Source organism: Carica papaya, chromosome 1, assembly GCF_054855325.1.
Source record: "Carica papaya isolate Zhongbai chromosome 1, ASM5485532v1, whole genome shotgun sequence".
In the NCBI taxonomy this organism is placed as follows: Eukaryota; Viridiplantae; Streptophyta; class Magnoliopsida; order Brassicales; family Caricaceae; genus Carica; species Carica papaya.
Genome location: NC_142309.1, coordinates 11,640,428 through 11,655,758, shown reverse-complemented (window position 1 = coordinate 11,655,758; position 15,331 = coordinate 11,640,428).

Genomic DNA, 15,331 nt, shown 5'->3' with positions numbered 1-15,331 from the left:
AATTAGCTACATTCATATTCAAGGGAGCTACAGAACACTGATGGCGCCTGAAGAAGGGATCGTTGAGGGCACCGATCCTTTGAAAAGTATTTGGAGCGGCATTCTATGAGAAGTATTTTTCTAACTTTGTTTACGAATAAAAGCAAATGAAGTTCCTAGAATTAAAGCAATGGAATATGAAGGAGGCAGAATATGCAGAAAAATTTATAGAGCTGGCTCGGTTCGCGCCTAACTTAGTAGCAGATGGAAGCATAAGAGTCAGGAAGTTTTAGAGAGGCCAGCGTAAAGAGATCTCTATTTTAAAAATTCAAAAAGCCTTGGAACGAGCCCAAATTGTAGAAGATGCTACAAGTCTAATCCCACAACAGATCTAAGGGGATTGACCATTCATACCGAATAATAAGAGAAATGTCTATGAGCCACAACAACTTGATAAAAGGCAGAAAACGAATCTCTTAGTCCCAACACAAGGACCAGAACAGATATATCTCACTTTAGAAAGAACCATGGTAGCAGACCTTACTATAAGTTGACAAATGGATGCTTCAGATGTTGTAGTACTCAACATCGGATCAAAGAGTGTCCTATAAATAAAGAGCATATCAGACCAACAACTCAAGGAAGAGTATATGCCATTACAGAGCGAGATGTTCAATTCTCTCATGATGTAATCTAAGGTATGCTCACTATCTCTAGTACCTTAGCTAAAGTTTTAATAAACCTAGGATCTTCGTACTCTTTTGCATCACATGAATTTGCTCAGCATTTGAACATTGAACATTCACCTTTAGAATATGTATTAGTAGTCTCTACCCAAACTAATAAAGACTTGATCACTAGCACAGTCTATTAAACATGTATTGTAGAGATTGCTAATAGAGAGTTACCAACAGATCTTATACTCTTAGACATACATGATTTTGATGTCATACTAGGAATGGATTGGTTGGAAGTGTACCATGTCAATATAAATTGTCATGGAAAGACGGTTACTTTTAATATTTCCAATGACAAGGCCTTCAAATTCAAAGGGATTAAGGAGCCCCAATATCCATGTCTCGTATCTTGCATTCAAGCTCAACGATTACTTGAGAAGGAATGTGTAGGGTATTTGGCTTACGTAGTGGAGAATAAAAGTAAAGAAGTCAATCTACAACAGATACCAGTGGTAAAGGAATTTTTTGATGTTTTCTTAGAAGATCTTTCAGGTTTACTTGTTGACCGGGAGATTGAGTTCTTTATTGATTTAATTCCTTGTACGAGTCCTATCTCTAAGGCTCCGTGTCGAATGACGAAAGCCAAATTAGAGGAACTCAAAAAAAATTGCATGAATTATTGGATAAGGGTTTCATCATACCAAGTGTATCACTGTGGGGAGCTCCAATACTATTTGTGAAGAAGAAAGATAGTACCATGCGACTCTGTATTGACTATAGGCAACTAAACCAAGTTACCATAAAAAATAAGTGTATGTTGCCTCGTATCGATGATTTATTCGACCAACTTCAAGGATTCTAAGTATTTTCAAAGATTGATCTACGTTCTGGATACCATCAACTAAAAATTAAGAAAAAGGATATTCTTAAGACTGTTTTCAGAACCAGGTATGGCTGTTACGAATTCTTAGTCATGCATTTTGGTCTAACAAATTCTCCTACAGCATTTAAAGATTTGATGAACAAAGTCTTTCAATGATTATTGGATAAGTTTGTCATCGTCTTCATTGATGATATATTAATTAATTTACATGCGGAGCATTTGACAATAATGTTTGAGATACTTAGGAAACAGAAGTTGTATGCCTAGTTTAAAAAGTGTGAGTTTTGGTTAAATGAGGTTGTCTTCCTTGGACATATAGTTTCAAAGGACGAGATATTAGTAGATCTAGTTAAAGTAGACGCAGTAATAAACTAGAAAAGGCCTACAATAGTAATTGAAGTCTGAAGTTTTCCCGATCTAGCTGGATATTACAGGAAGTTTATTGAAATTTTTTCAAAGATTGCTACTCCACTAACTCATCTCACTAGAAATGCTACAAAGTTTGAGTGAAATGATAAATGTGAACAAAGTTTTCAAAAACTAAAGAAACGGTTGACAACAGCTCCAATATTGACTATTCTTAATGGTACTAGTGGATTTTCTATCTACAGTGATGCTTCAAAATAAGCGTTGGGATGCGTGTTAATGCAATACCAAAAAATGATAGCTTATGGTTCTAGAAAATTAAAAAATCGTGAGCATAACTATCATACCAATGACTTAGAACTAGTTGCCATAATTTTTGCCTTAAAGATCTGGTGTCATTATCTATATGCTGAAAGTTTCAAGATTCACATGAACCACAAGAGTTTGAAGTATTTATTCTTACAAAAAGAACTTAATATGCGCCAAAGGATATTGATGAAATTTCTTAAGGATTATGATTGCTAGATCCTATACCATCCGGGTAAAGACAATATGGTTGCAGATGCACTTAGTAGGAAGAGTACTTACATTATTACCTACATAATAGCCTCAAAGTGGAGACTTATAGAGGAGTTCAAAAATTTGAATATGAATGTCCGACATAAGAGATCAAGAATATACCTAACTAATATAAAAGTACAACCCATTTTGATATAGAAAATTATAGAAGCTCAGCAGACTGATCTTACATTGAAGTCGATTATGGAATATGTTAGTAAGGGACTTAGACCAGAATTCAGACTATTGGAAGATGGTGTATTGAGGTTTGGAAACAGAGTATGTGTACTAAAATAATAATAGTATGAAAAATGAGATATTTGAAGAAGCGCACTACTCTAGATTTGCTCTGTATGCTGCCAACACTAAGATGTATCAAAACTTGAGGATCAGATATCAATGGAGTGGGATGAAGAAGGATATAGCAGAGTTTGTTTTTAAATGTCTAATATGCCAACAAATAAAGGCTGAACGTTAGATACCAGCAGGACTACTTCAATCCTTGTCGGTAGCAGAGTGGAAATAAGAATATATTACTATGGATTTCGCGGTGGGTCTACCTAAAACAAGATTCTAACATGATGCTATATGGGTTATCGTTGATAGATTAACCAAGTCTACTTATTTTTTGGCTATCAAAATAAATGACTCGCTGGAAAAGTTGGTCAGGCTTTATATCAAGGAGATTGTAAGATTGCATGGAATTCCAATCACAATCGTCTCCGACCAAGATTCCCGCTTTACTTCAAGATTTTGGACCGATCTACAGAATGCTATTGGGACCAAGTTATCCTTTTGTACGGATTTCCATCCTCAAATAGATGGTCAATCAGAATAGACAATTCAAACTCTAGAAGATATGCTATGAGTCTGTGTCATTGAGTTGTGAGGTGATTGGAACGATTATTTACCTCTGATTGAGTTCGCGTATAACAATGATGATCAGTCCAGCATTCAAATGGCACCCTATGAAGCTTTGTATGGAAGACCCTGCAGATCACCTATTTGTTAGGATGAAGTTGGAGAAAAAAAATTGGTTAAACCTAAATTAATAGAAGAAACTACAGAGAAAGTGAAATTGATCCGAAGACATCTTATGACAGCTGAAAATAAGCAGAAAAGTTATGCTAACAATCGAAGAAGAGATTTAAAATTTGAAGTAGGCGACCATGTATTTTTGAAAACTTCACAAATTAAAGAGGTTATGAGATTTGGGAAGAAAGAAAAACTCAATCTTCGATTTACTGGATCTTTTGAGATATTGGATAAAGTGGGAGCTGTCGCCTACCATTTAACATTGCCATCTAAGTTAGCCAACATACACAATGTCTTCCACGTATCGATGTTGAAGAAATATCATTCAGATCCATTGTATGTATTTCGAGATGAACCTTTTACACTTTAAGATAACTTATCTTATATTGAGCTTCCTGTACAGATAGTGGATCACAAAAAAAGGATATTACGGTCCAAGGTAATCTCCTTAGTAAAGGTATTATAACAACACCATTCGACTAAAGAAGCCATATACCCAGTCTGTTTATGACTATTGGTAAGTCCAATTTGGAAGACCAAATTTCTTTTTAAGGGAGGGAAGATGTGATAGCTTAAAAATACTTCTAAGTTAATTTCTTATATCTAATATATTTAATTTAGCTTTGTATGTTTTGAAAATATATAATTAAGTTAAGAATATAGTGTAGAGTCAAATGGAAAAAGGATGGATAAGGATGAAGGAGCTGGAATAAACATGAAGATGCATGAGAAAATGTGGAAATATTTTAAATGAAGTGGTATAATGAAAAGTGATAATTATTAGACCAAATGACATAACAAAAAATGATAACTTTTATATGAAGTGACATGTGAAAAAGTCTTTTAAATAAAACGGCATGTAAAAAGTGATAACCTTTTAAAAGAAGTAACATGTTAAAAGGCCTTTTAGGTAAAACGACATGTGAAAGTGGTAACCTTTTAAGTGAAGTGACATTATGAAAAATGATAACTTTTAGATGAAATAATAAGATGGAATAGTTGCAATTTTTTTCTCGTGCCTCCCCACTCCTATAAATAAGGGATAGGAGAAGGGAGGAAGAGACATTCTAAATGAGAGAAAAATAGTAAGAAGCATAGAGGTGAAAGAAGAAAATGGAGTATGAAGTATGTGATATTTAAGAGTATTTTGAAGTTTTAGATAAAAATCTTGGAGAAACTCTGCTAAATTTATGAGAGCAAAGAAATAGAAAGATAAGAAGAATAAGACTCACGATCAAAATGAAGCTATAAACTGTTAGAAATATAAGTTTTTTCTTAAGTTTTAAAGTTCGGTTTCTCTTTGATTTTTAGGATTAGTTTTTGAGTATTGTGTTGGATATTTTTGAGTCAAGAAAGTAACCAAAAATTATCTTGAAACTTTGCTAAATTTTTTAGAGGAAAAAGTTATAAATAAAGCCAGAACTCTACCCAAACTAAGACTACGACTGTTAAGGACCTAAGGTAAGTGGATATTATGAATTCATAGTTTACGTAGTTTTAAAGTATTTTACATATTTTCATTATAAAAATGTGTACATGTTTAATTTATTTTCTATATTTATTAAATAAGTATTTGTTAAAGTTTTACTTCGTTATAAATACTATTTCGCTTTGTATTTTCGAAATGTGATTTTGATATGTGTGCATCACTCATTATGAAAAGAAGTTATCTGAAAGCACTTGCATTATGCTAGGCTTCAATCTGGCCGTATATAACTATTATGTGTTCGGGTGTCCTAACCATTCTGTGTTCAGGAGGTATCAGTGTTTCAAGGTACTCATGTATGTCGTTCCATATTCAAGTACATAGAGAACGAGCGATAAGTATCTGTGTCTATGCATAATGTATAGTAATTGATTGATCCTCCGTAATAGTGATGAAGTATACAACATGCATCTGTTTTCTGATTTATATTTTTTGTCTTCTGATTTGTATCTATTTTGAAAAGATTATATGATATATGTTTTGTTGTGTGTAAAGAAACTATGTATTGCATGTACTATATTGTGATTTTATAATATTGTTTATTGAAATATTTTATCTTACCCCTTCTATCACCTTCAATATACAGAAAATACTGCTGCAGAGTGAGTGGTGATACGGAGGAAATCTTTGAAGGCTAAACTTTGATATGAAAGTTACTGTTTCGTATTTTTGTTTAGTAATGTAAGTAAAGAAATTTAGAGTCTCGTATATATGTTTATGTTTTATATTTAAGGGATGTAACACTTCTGCAACTCTTTTATTATTAATAAACTTAAATTATTTTACTTAACTTGAGTTTATATAATTTAAATAAATATGCTCCGGTCATTACTCCTATAAGATGGGGTGTGATCCGTGACAGAGAAACTGTTCAAGCCTCTATGTTAGCTAAGAATCCTCTTCCAAATTAAATTCAGCCATTAATAAAATTACTTTTGAGAAGACATATCATGGTCTTAATATTTGATTGTCGCTCTTATTATTTATTTCCAACAATCTTATTAGAACATTGAGGCTCAATTTTGTAAAAATTAATGTAAATATTGTCATAATCTCTCTGTATATTTTATAATTGAATGTCTATATTGTTATAAAACTCGAAATATCGATAACTCCTCCAATCTATCAAGTGATCCTACAATTGAATGTAGATATCATCATTATGTTAAATATGTCATTTCGAGTTGTCCATCTAATAATGTAATCCATGAGAGATCTTCTAAACTAATACATTTCTCATAAGTATGAATCTTTATATTCTTGTTATTATTTCTAAGGGCCTTTTTCCATCATGATTAATGATATTAGAACGTTGTTTAAATAAATTATCTCTTTCAATACCTATTCTCATACCTTATTTGCCAAGCAAGTAATTTTTCTTTTTCTTTTCTTACTTTACTTTTTATAACTATGTGAATTCTAATTATAAAGTTATATGTATATATATAAGTTTTGAATGATATGAAAATGGAGAAAAAAAATTATTTTATGTTAACTTTGATTCACCGTACATGATATAAACATAAAAAAATATAATATCTCTTACACAATAGAGACTTGTTAGGCTATTTTATTGATTGACTAAAATTTTTTTCTAATTATAATTATAAAAAAAGTTATTCATCAAGATGTAGGTCATGTAACATTCATAATGTTAATTCTTTTTTTTAAAAGAAGAGATGTTATCCATTTCCATCATGGCAAAATTCATATATTTCAAAAAATAATGCACACAAATTTATCAATTAATTACATTTGGCATTAAAATTATCTAAAATTATTTTATTCACAATAATAATAATTCATATAGTTGTAATATTATAATATATAAAATTCATCTTTTAATATTAAATTAATTTTTTTTATCTAAATTAAATATCAAATTATATTACTATTGAAGATTTTAGTAATCCAAAACTTAGAATAAACCAAACATTATTTAATTCAATTCATATGATTTTTTAATATGAACATAACAAATGTATAGATAAACTTAATATTGATTTTTTATGCATTAGTGGGCGTCGGTATTGAAGGTTCACTAACTACTTATATGATCCATATGAAATGCAAATTGAAAAATTGTTTACTTCACACCTCTTCATTTTTTTATTATAATTTTCTCATTAATTATCTTATGAAAATATCAAGATCTAAAAACTTGTTACCAATGGTGGTGGAGCTCAAAGTGAAAAATATCAACTAAAAAAGATTTTTACTTAATTTTTGAAAAATTAGATTGGACAAAAATAATTCAAATTTATATTAAGTGTTGGTTTTTTTAATCAATAAATGGGCTTGATGTGGATCTTGGTGTGAACAACAGACTATTAATTTATTGGGTCCATTTTAAAGTGATCAATTACGTTAATATATGAGTCTTAATATATCAGACTTAAAGTATGGATTTATAATATCTGCAGATACCATATTTTTAATTTCTTATTTTATGATTGACAAATAAAAAATGATAAATATCGACAATATAAAAGACGGTTATGATTCCCAAATCACATGTGCGCAATTTTTCTTATTATCCCATTAGTAGAGAAATCCAATTTTTATAACTGAGTGTTAATTTGAAAGATCTACCGTACTATACAAAGATTTCTTCTGTTATGGATTAAGGTACGCTTCATATTACAAAATCTAATACTTTTGATTCAATATGAATACGGTTATTATTTTTTAGATCTGGTTTGATTTGGATTGAATCTAACAAGTGGTATCAGAACCACTCATTTTGAATCATTCGGATTAAAAGTTTTGGTTTATTTTGTTCAAATTTGTTTTGGTTTAAATGAAAACGAAAAAAAAAATTGCATTTTGGTTCAAGGTCACACAATTGTGCAGTTTCACGGTTGCAAGGCCAAATGACAGTGATGAGCAACATCACGATTGCACCGCTGGACAAGCTAGACCTTCTAGTTTTGGTGAAAGGAAAAAGAGAAAGAAGAAGAAGAGCGTCGTGTGGCTATAATGACGAGATCGCAGAGCCACGGTGATGGGATCAATGTAGTCCTACGACCGCACCAGTGAGGTGACTGTGGCCTTCTGACTACGACATCACATATGGCGTTGGGTGGAGAAGGGGGTTATAGGCAGCTGCTGATAGTTACCCCTCACGGAAAGAAGAAGAAGACTAAAAGAAAAAAAATTAGAGTTTTCTTCTTATTCAGGTTGTGGGTCATGGAACCAATATTTTTTTTGAGTTTGGGCTTTAGCCTCAAGCCTGAGGTTGAAAGAAAAAAAAAAGAATAAGGAAGGAAAAAAAAAAAGAGGGGACGGGAGGCCCGCATACACAGGGGCCGAAAGCCCAAATGGGTTCGAGTTGGGCCCAACTTGGTCTGGTACAGTCCAGACCCGACCCAATCAAGTTTGACTTTGATTGGTCAATAGTTTGACCCAAAAAAATTAAGGGGTCAATCTTCAGGATAATTTTTGTTATTTTTATGGATATTTTTCTTCTTTTTGTAGAATAAATTTGGTATAATTTTGGATTTAAATATTGGTGTATGTATATGCATTTTGAAGTGAATTGATTTGGACAATATGTCGCCAAAGTGACATCCATTGTGTTAAGTTGATTTATTTTATAACGCAAATGATTATATGAGTGTAATTTATATTAATGTTAATCGACTCAAAAGAAGATTAATGTTTAATATAATAGTATTCTAATTTGAGGTAATAAATATGTAACACTTATTCAGTTTTGCATGTGAACTATAAATCGGTCTAAAGAAAGATTTATTGTTTAGTATGTGTTCTTACTGTTATTATTTAATTATTACAACAAGATATCACTTATAAGTTAATATTTTTTCAAAGATAAAGTGTTAATGGAGTGTTTGATATCTTAATATGAGATTTACTTTAATTTAAATTCATTATTATAATTTATGGTTTATAATTTTATTTGAGTATTGATTGATTGGATGTTGTCTGTTCTCTATTTAGCTTTCTTTTCTGCTAAAAGTATCATCGCGAATGTTAATTCTATCCCAATATTGAATGACACAAACTTCAAGACATAGATGTGTTCAGCTTGTTCTTGGAGTTATGGATCTGGATTGAGGTTTATGGGTCGATCCACCTGTTTCACTTACTCCTGATAGTGCCTTTAAAGAAAAGAGGGACTTTAAAAGATGGGATCGGTCGAACCGTATGAGTTTGTTAGTAATGCAACAATCCATTCTAGAAGTTTTTAGGGGCATTATGTCCAATGAAATCATTTCAGCTAAAGATTTTCTTGCAACTATTAAGCAATATTTCGTTAAGAGTGATAAGACTGAAGTTTGTACACTTTAACGAACTTTGTTTCCATGAGATATAAAGGGAAGGAAAACATAAGAGAGTATATAATAAAAATGTAACGGCCCCAAAAATTTAAAGAAAATGTATGTATTAAAAATTCTAAGTGCAGAAGCGAAATAAAAATTCTGATTAATATCCCTTACACAATAACCAAAATGTATTAAACGTATGAAAGAATAAACTAACTGAAGTAAACACTAGTAATGAATGCTATAAATAAATCTATGAAATCCTTAGCATCGACTCGCCGTCTTCCTGCGGGACAGCCTTGGGAACCAAGTCATCTTGATTTGAAATGGTTAAGTAAACAATGAGCTACACTAGTCTAGTAAAGACATCACACTATCTCACTGCCACAGGAGTAAAGGTTGGTAGAAAACAAAAAAAACGACCAATGGAGCATAATTTATAGCAAACTCATTTATTAATAATAAAAATCTTTACTATCCACTTATCTAGTGAGATTTATAAAAACAATTTATTAAAACAATTTCATCATAAACATCATAAAATCATGTACACTTTGTAACATAACACATATCAAACTCTCATTTTTAAATCATCAGACAATAATTTTCCTCTTTTATCAGCCTACTAGTATCCATGGGGATCCATAGGGGGTCCCCGCTACACGTGAACTATTCACATTAATAACTTGATTTCAGGGCCGTTCCCATACCCCGTCCGGTATGGGCGCCAAAACCATAAACCTCAATACCCCGTCTGGTATGAGGGTGAAACGGGCCGTCCCCATACCCCGTCCGGTATGGGTGCCAAAACACATAAGGTCTTCATACATCGTCCGATATGAGAGACCATGTTCTCGGTAGGGTTTCCTACGGACCTGGTCCGTCCACTATCTCCCAGGATATCTAGTTAGGCTGTCGACATTATCCATTTATCAATTCACATAACCTTTTTCATTTTTCTTGGTCTCAATTATCCAATCAAACATAATCACGTAAACTAGTAATGAACACCAAACAAAACAACACAACATCGGGTTCACCATAATTCAAACCATAATAAATGAAACCGGGATTCATGCATACGAAACCATAAAATAAATACATCAGGCACCATACTGCATTTAAAACTGTAAAATAGATCAAACAACAACTGACCGATAAATACACCAAATTCGGGCTCTATTAGCAACCTTAAGCAATTATACACATCTATTAATCCATGAAATACAGTTTTATCATTTATTGAGCTTTAATACCGTTATAGGAAATAGGGTGAGAGATCCTTACCTGTTTCGGGGTCTGAATCGGGTTCTCACTGTGCCTACGGGCTGTTCTTGAATTCCCTGATTTTTTTTTCCCAGGAAACTGAAACACACTTCCGATACCTGCACGTGTCCCCAAAAAACCCCAAATCAGATCCAGGGCCCGTTCGGCCAATATCAAAATTCTGGCACAGCAGCTTCGCCGTGCTCCGGCAACTGCGCCGCCATCCACGGTGGCGACCCGCCTCGAATTGGCCATTTCTGGCCGTTTTCGGCCAAATTCGGCCAAACTCGCATCGATTCCTGCGATAAAACACCCCCAGGACCCTCGGTGGGCAAAAAAATCACGAAAAATTGAGACTTACCGGCGGCAGAGCTCTCGAGTGCGGCGGCTTCTCCTACGCAAGTCACGATTTAAGTTATACTCCAGTCAAACTGTAGAGAAAAGGACGGTGATCATAGTGGTGTAAAAATTGCATCGAACGGGAACTGGGAAGGGCCTCATCGGAGGCAAAAATCGAGGGAAGCTGCGGCAGCGTCGCTGGGCTTTAACGGTGTTTTTCGGCCGATTTGCCGGTAGTTTGGCTCCGATTTGGCTATAGGTGGATTCAGCATCGAAAAACGAGCAAATGAGAGAAATTTTACCTCGTTTGGCGGTCGGAAAATCCTCCGGTGCGGCGGCGGGTGGCGGCGGCCGGTTCCTCTGGTGGCTGGGTCGTCTTCTCCAGCGAGGGTACTGGCGGCTAGGGTTTGGGGGTGGGTGTGGGTGAGGTTATTTATAACCTTCCACTTTTAATCTCAGCCGTCCATCACGATTTAATTTGGACCGTCCGATTACGATTAAAATAAGAATAAATCTGGACCGTCCATCGTGATGCGATCTGGGCCGTTCGTGCATGATTCGATCTGGACCGTTCGCACGCGTGACATGTGGACCGTCCATGCGCGCTTTTGATCTAGGCCGTCCGTGCGCGTGAGAACGGATCTGGGCCGTCCGATCGCGCGCACGCGGATCGCTCACGTGGCCCCGTCCCGTGTGGCTTTCTGCGTCAGCGTTCCTGCCACGCGGCGTGTCCTGGTTGGCTGGGGCTGCTGATCGGGCTGCTGACGTGGCTGCTGATGTGGTGTATCTTTTCTAAATTACGTTTTGACCCTCGATTTTTTATTTTCTTTTTCAAAAACACCTCTAGAATCTAAATTTTCACCCATTTTTCTCAAAATTATTTTCAATTAATTCCCAAAAATAATTTTACCCAATTTTATCATTATTATTATTTTTATTTCTATTAAATTGAATTGAATTAAATTAAACATATAATAATTACAAAATAAAAAAAACTATTAAAAAATAAAATAAAATACAAAAAAAAATTTCAATACAAAAATAAAAATAGTTTTGGGGTGTTACAAAAAATATCTCACATATATGCTAAGCTCAAGGCACTCATACTAGACTTATTAGAAGAATTATTGGTATACTTTGTTTTGATCTCTCTTCAGCCACAGTTTAATCATTTTAAGGTGAGATATAACTATTAAAAAGAATCCTAGACTCTTAATGAGTTCATCTCATACTGTGTTTAGGAAGAGAAAAAGTTAAAGTATGAGAACACAGAGATTGTTCATCTAGCTATGATCTCAAAGGATAAGAAGAATAAGAAAAACAAATCAGTAAAAGTGATGTGGTTCAGTGCAATAGAAGGAACAATAAAAGAAATAAAATGACAATAACTATTTCTTTTGTAAAGCTCTAGGTCATCAGAAGAAGTAATGTGTCAACTATTATACGTGGTGCACAAAGAAATGTATGCTTCTTAACTTTATTTTTTCTGAGATTAATTTAACGTTTGTACCTGGACATATATGGTGGATAGATTCTGGTGTCACTACTCACATTAGTGTGTCTATGCAGGGTTGCCTCCATTGCTGCAAATCTAGTAAAGGTGTCAAATTCATTTATGTCGATGATGGTAAACTAGTGGAGATGGAAACAATTGACACATTTAGATAATTGTTAATAACTTGATATTATTTCGATTTAAAATAGACTTATGTTGTATCGTCATTTAGACGAAATTTGATTTCTATTTCTGTATTGGACAAATTTAGTTATTCTCATTCTTTTAGAAATAAAATATTTAGTTTTTTTTTATGATTCCAATATAGTTGGTGCTAGTTCTTTATTAGCTTATGATAATTTTTATTTGCTAGATATAATTACTAATGAATCCTAACATGTGGATACAAGAGGTGTCAAGTGTAAATTAACTTGTGAGAATTCTGCCTTATTATGACACAAAAGATTAGGTCATATCTACAAATGGAGAATAGAGAGACTTGTGTTGAATGAAATTCTTGATCCCTTTGATTTTACAAATTTTGATAGATATGACAATTGCATGAAGGAAAAACAGACATATAGAAGAAGATTGGGTGCCAATAGAGTTATGGACGTATTAGAGTTAATTCATACAGATGTTTGTGGACTATTTCCTATAGCTTCTTAGAATGGTCAACAATACTGCATAATGTTCATAAATGACTATTTTAGATATGACTACCTTTATCTCATTCATGAAAAATCACAATAACTAGATATGTTTAAAAGTTTGAAGGCAAAAGTTGATAACCAAGTCAACAAAAGAATTAAGGCTATTATATCCGACCGTGGTGGTAAATACTATGGTAGATATGATAGATCAGGTGAACAACGTTCAGGACTACTTACTAAATTCTTAGAAGAATGCAGTATCGTCCCACAGTACACCATACAGGGTTTACCTAGCATGAATGATGTTACTGAAAGATAAAACATAATACTTAAGGATATGGTGAAGAGTATGATTAATCATTCTACCTTACTTGAATCTTTATAAAGAAAAGTATTAAAGACCATAATATATTTACTCAACAGAGTTCTAAAGCAACTACAAAGACTCTTTATGAGTTTTGGACGAACAAACAACCTAATTTGAGACATTTGCACATTTGAAGATGTCTAGTTGATGGTAGATCTTATAGGCTACATAAAAAGAAACTAGATTCAAGAATTGTTATTTGCTATTTTGTTGTCTATTCTGAAAGATCCAGAAGTTACAAGTTTTATGATCTCATTAGTAAGACAATTTTTGAGACAACAAATGCTTAATTCTTTGAGGATGTTGAGTTTGCAGGGGTAAAAAGAGTTCAAGACCTTGTCTTGAAAGAAGAATATATTGATATTCCCTTAGTTGCTCTTAACAATGATCAACATCAGGTTCTCATACATTACATTATTCAAGAAGCAAATCCCAATCAAGACAATGTCACATTACCTCTCGTTCATGCTCAAGAAACTATTCTAGAAGAACAAACTTCATATTTTCAAGAACTAATGCTATTAAGGAGATCAACTAGAGAGGAGAGAAGTGCAATTCCATATGATTATATTGTATTTTTTTCAAGAACATGAGGATAACATTAGAATGGTAGAAGATGATTCAATCAACTTTCGTCAAGTCGTAAAAAGTTCTAACTCTCAAAGTGGATAGATGTCATGAATGAATGAATTAAGTTCATGAAGGACAATGACTTTAGAATCTTATCTCATTGCCTGAAGGTATGAAACTCATTGGCTACAAATAAATTTTTAAGATTAAGAGGGATTCAAATGGCGATGTGGAAACGTATGAGACACGTCTTCTTGGTAAGGGCTTTATACAAAAAGAAGGTATTGATTATAAATAGACTTTTTCTCTGGTTTCATTGAAAGACTCTTTCAAAACTATAATGATTTTAGTGACACATTTTGATATTGAGTTAGATCATATGGATGTTAAGACAATGTTTTTCAATGATGATATTGATGAGATAATTTATATGGTACAACTAAAAAATTTCATATCAGGCGATGCAAAGCAAATGATTTGCAAACTAAAGAAATCCATCTATGGACTTAAGCAGACTTCCTATCAATGGTATCATAAATTCCATCAGGTTATTGTCTCGTTCGGTTTTAAGATGAATATAGTGGAAGATTATGTATATCATAAGTTCAGTGGGAGTAAATATATTTTTTTAGTTTTATATATCAATGACATATTATTTGTCACTCATGATATAGACTTATTGCACGAAATCAAAAGATTTCTGACAAAAAAATTGGAGGTAAAAGATTTTGAGAACACCTCTTTATATTAAGAATTCAGATACACCAAGATCACTTTCAGGATATTTTTGCATTATCATAAAAGAGCTATATCGAAAAAATTCTTAAAAGATTTGACATGCAGGATTATAAACTATGTGACACCCCTGTGTTTAAAGAAAATAAGTTTACTCTAAGTCAATGCCTCAAGAATGACTTTGAGACTAAGGAGATGCAAAAGATTCTTTATGCTTTAGCTTAAGAGAGTCTTATATATGCACAAGTTTGTACGCTTCTGGATATTGCGTATATTGTTTTGATGTTATAAAGATATTTAAGTAATCCGGGTATGTATCATTAGAAAGCAACCAAACGTGTTATGCATTATCTTCAAAGAATAAAAGACTAGATGCTCACATATAAGAGATCAGATCATTTTTAGATTATTGATTATTCTGACTTTGATTTCGTCTAATGACTAGGCAACAGGAAGTCCACATCATGTCATATTTACTTACTTGCTAGGGGAGTTATTTCCTAAAAGAGTGCTAAGCAAACACTTACAGCCTTTTTCACAATGGCAACAAAGTTTATTGCGTATTATGAGGCGTCCAATTATGGAATATAGCTGCGAAATTTTGTCATTGGACTGCACATTATTAATGACATAGAA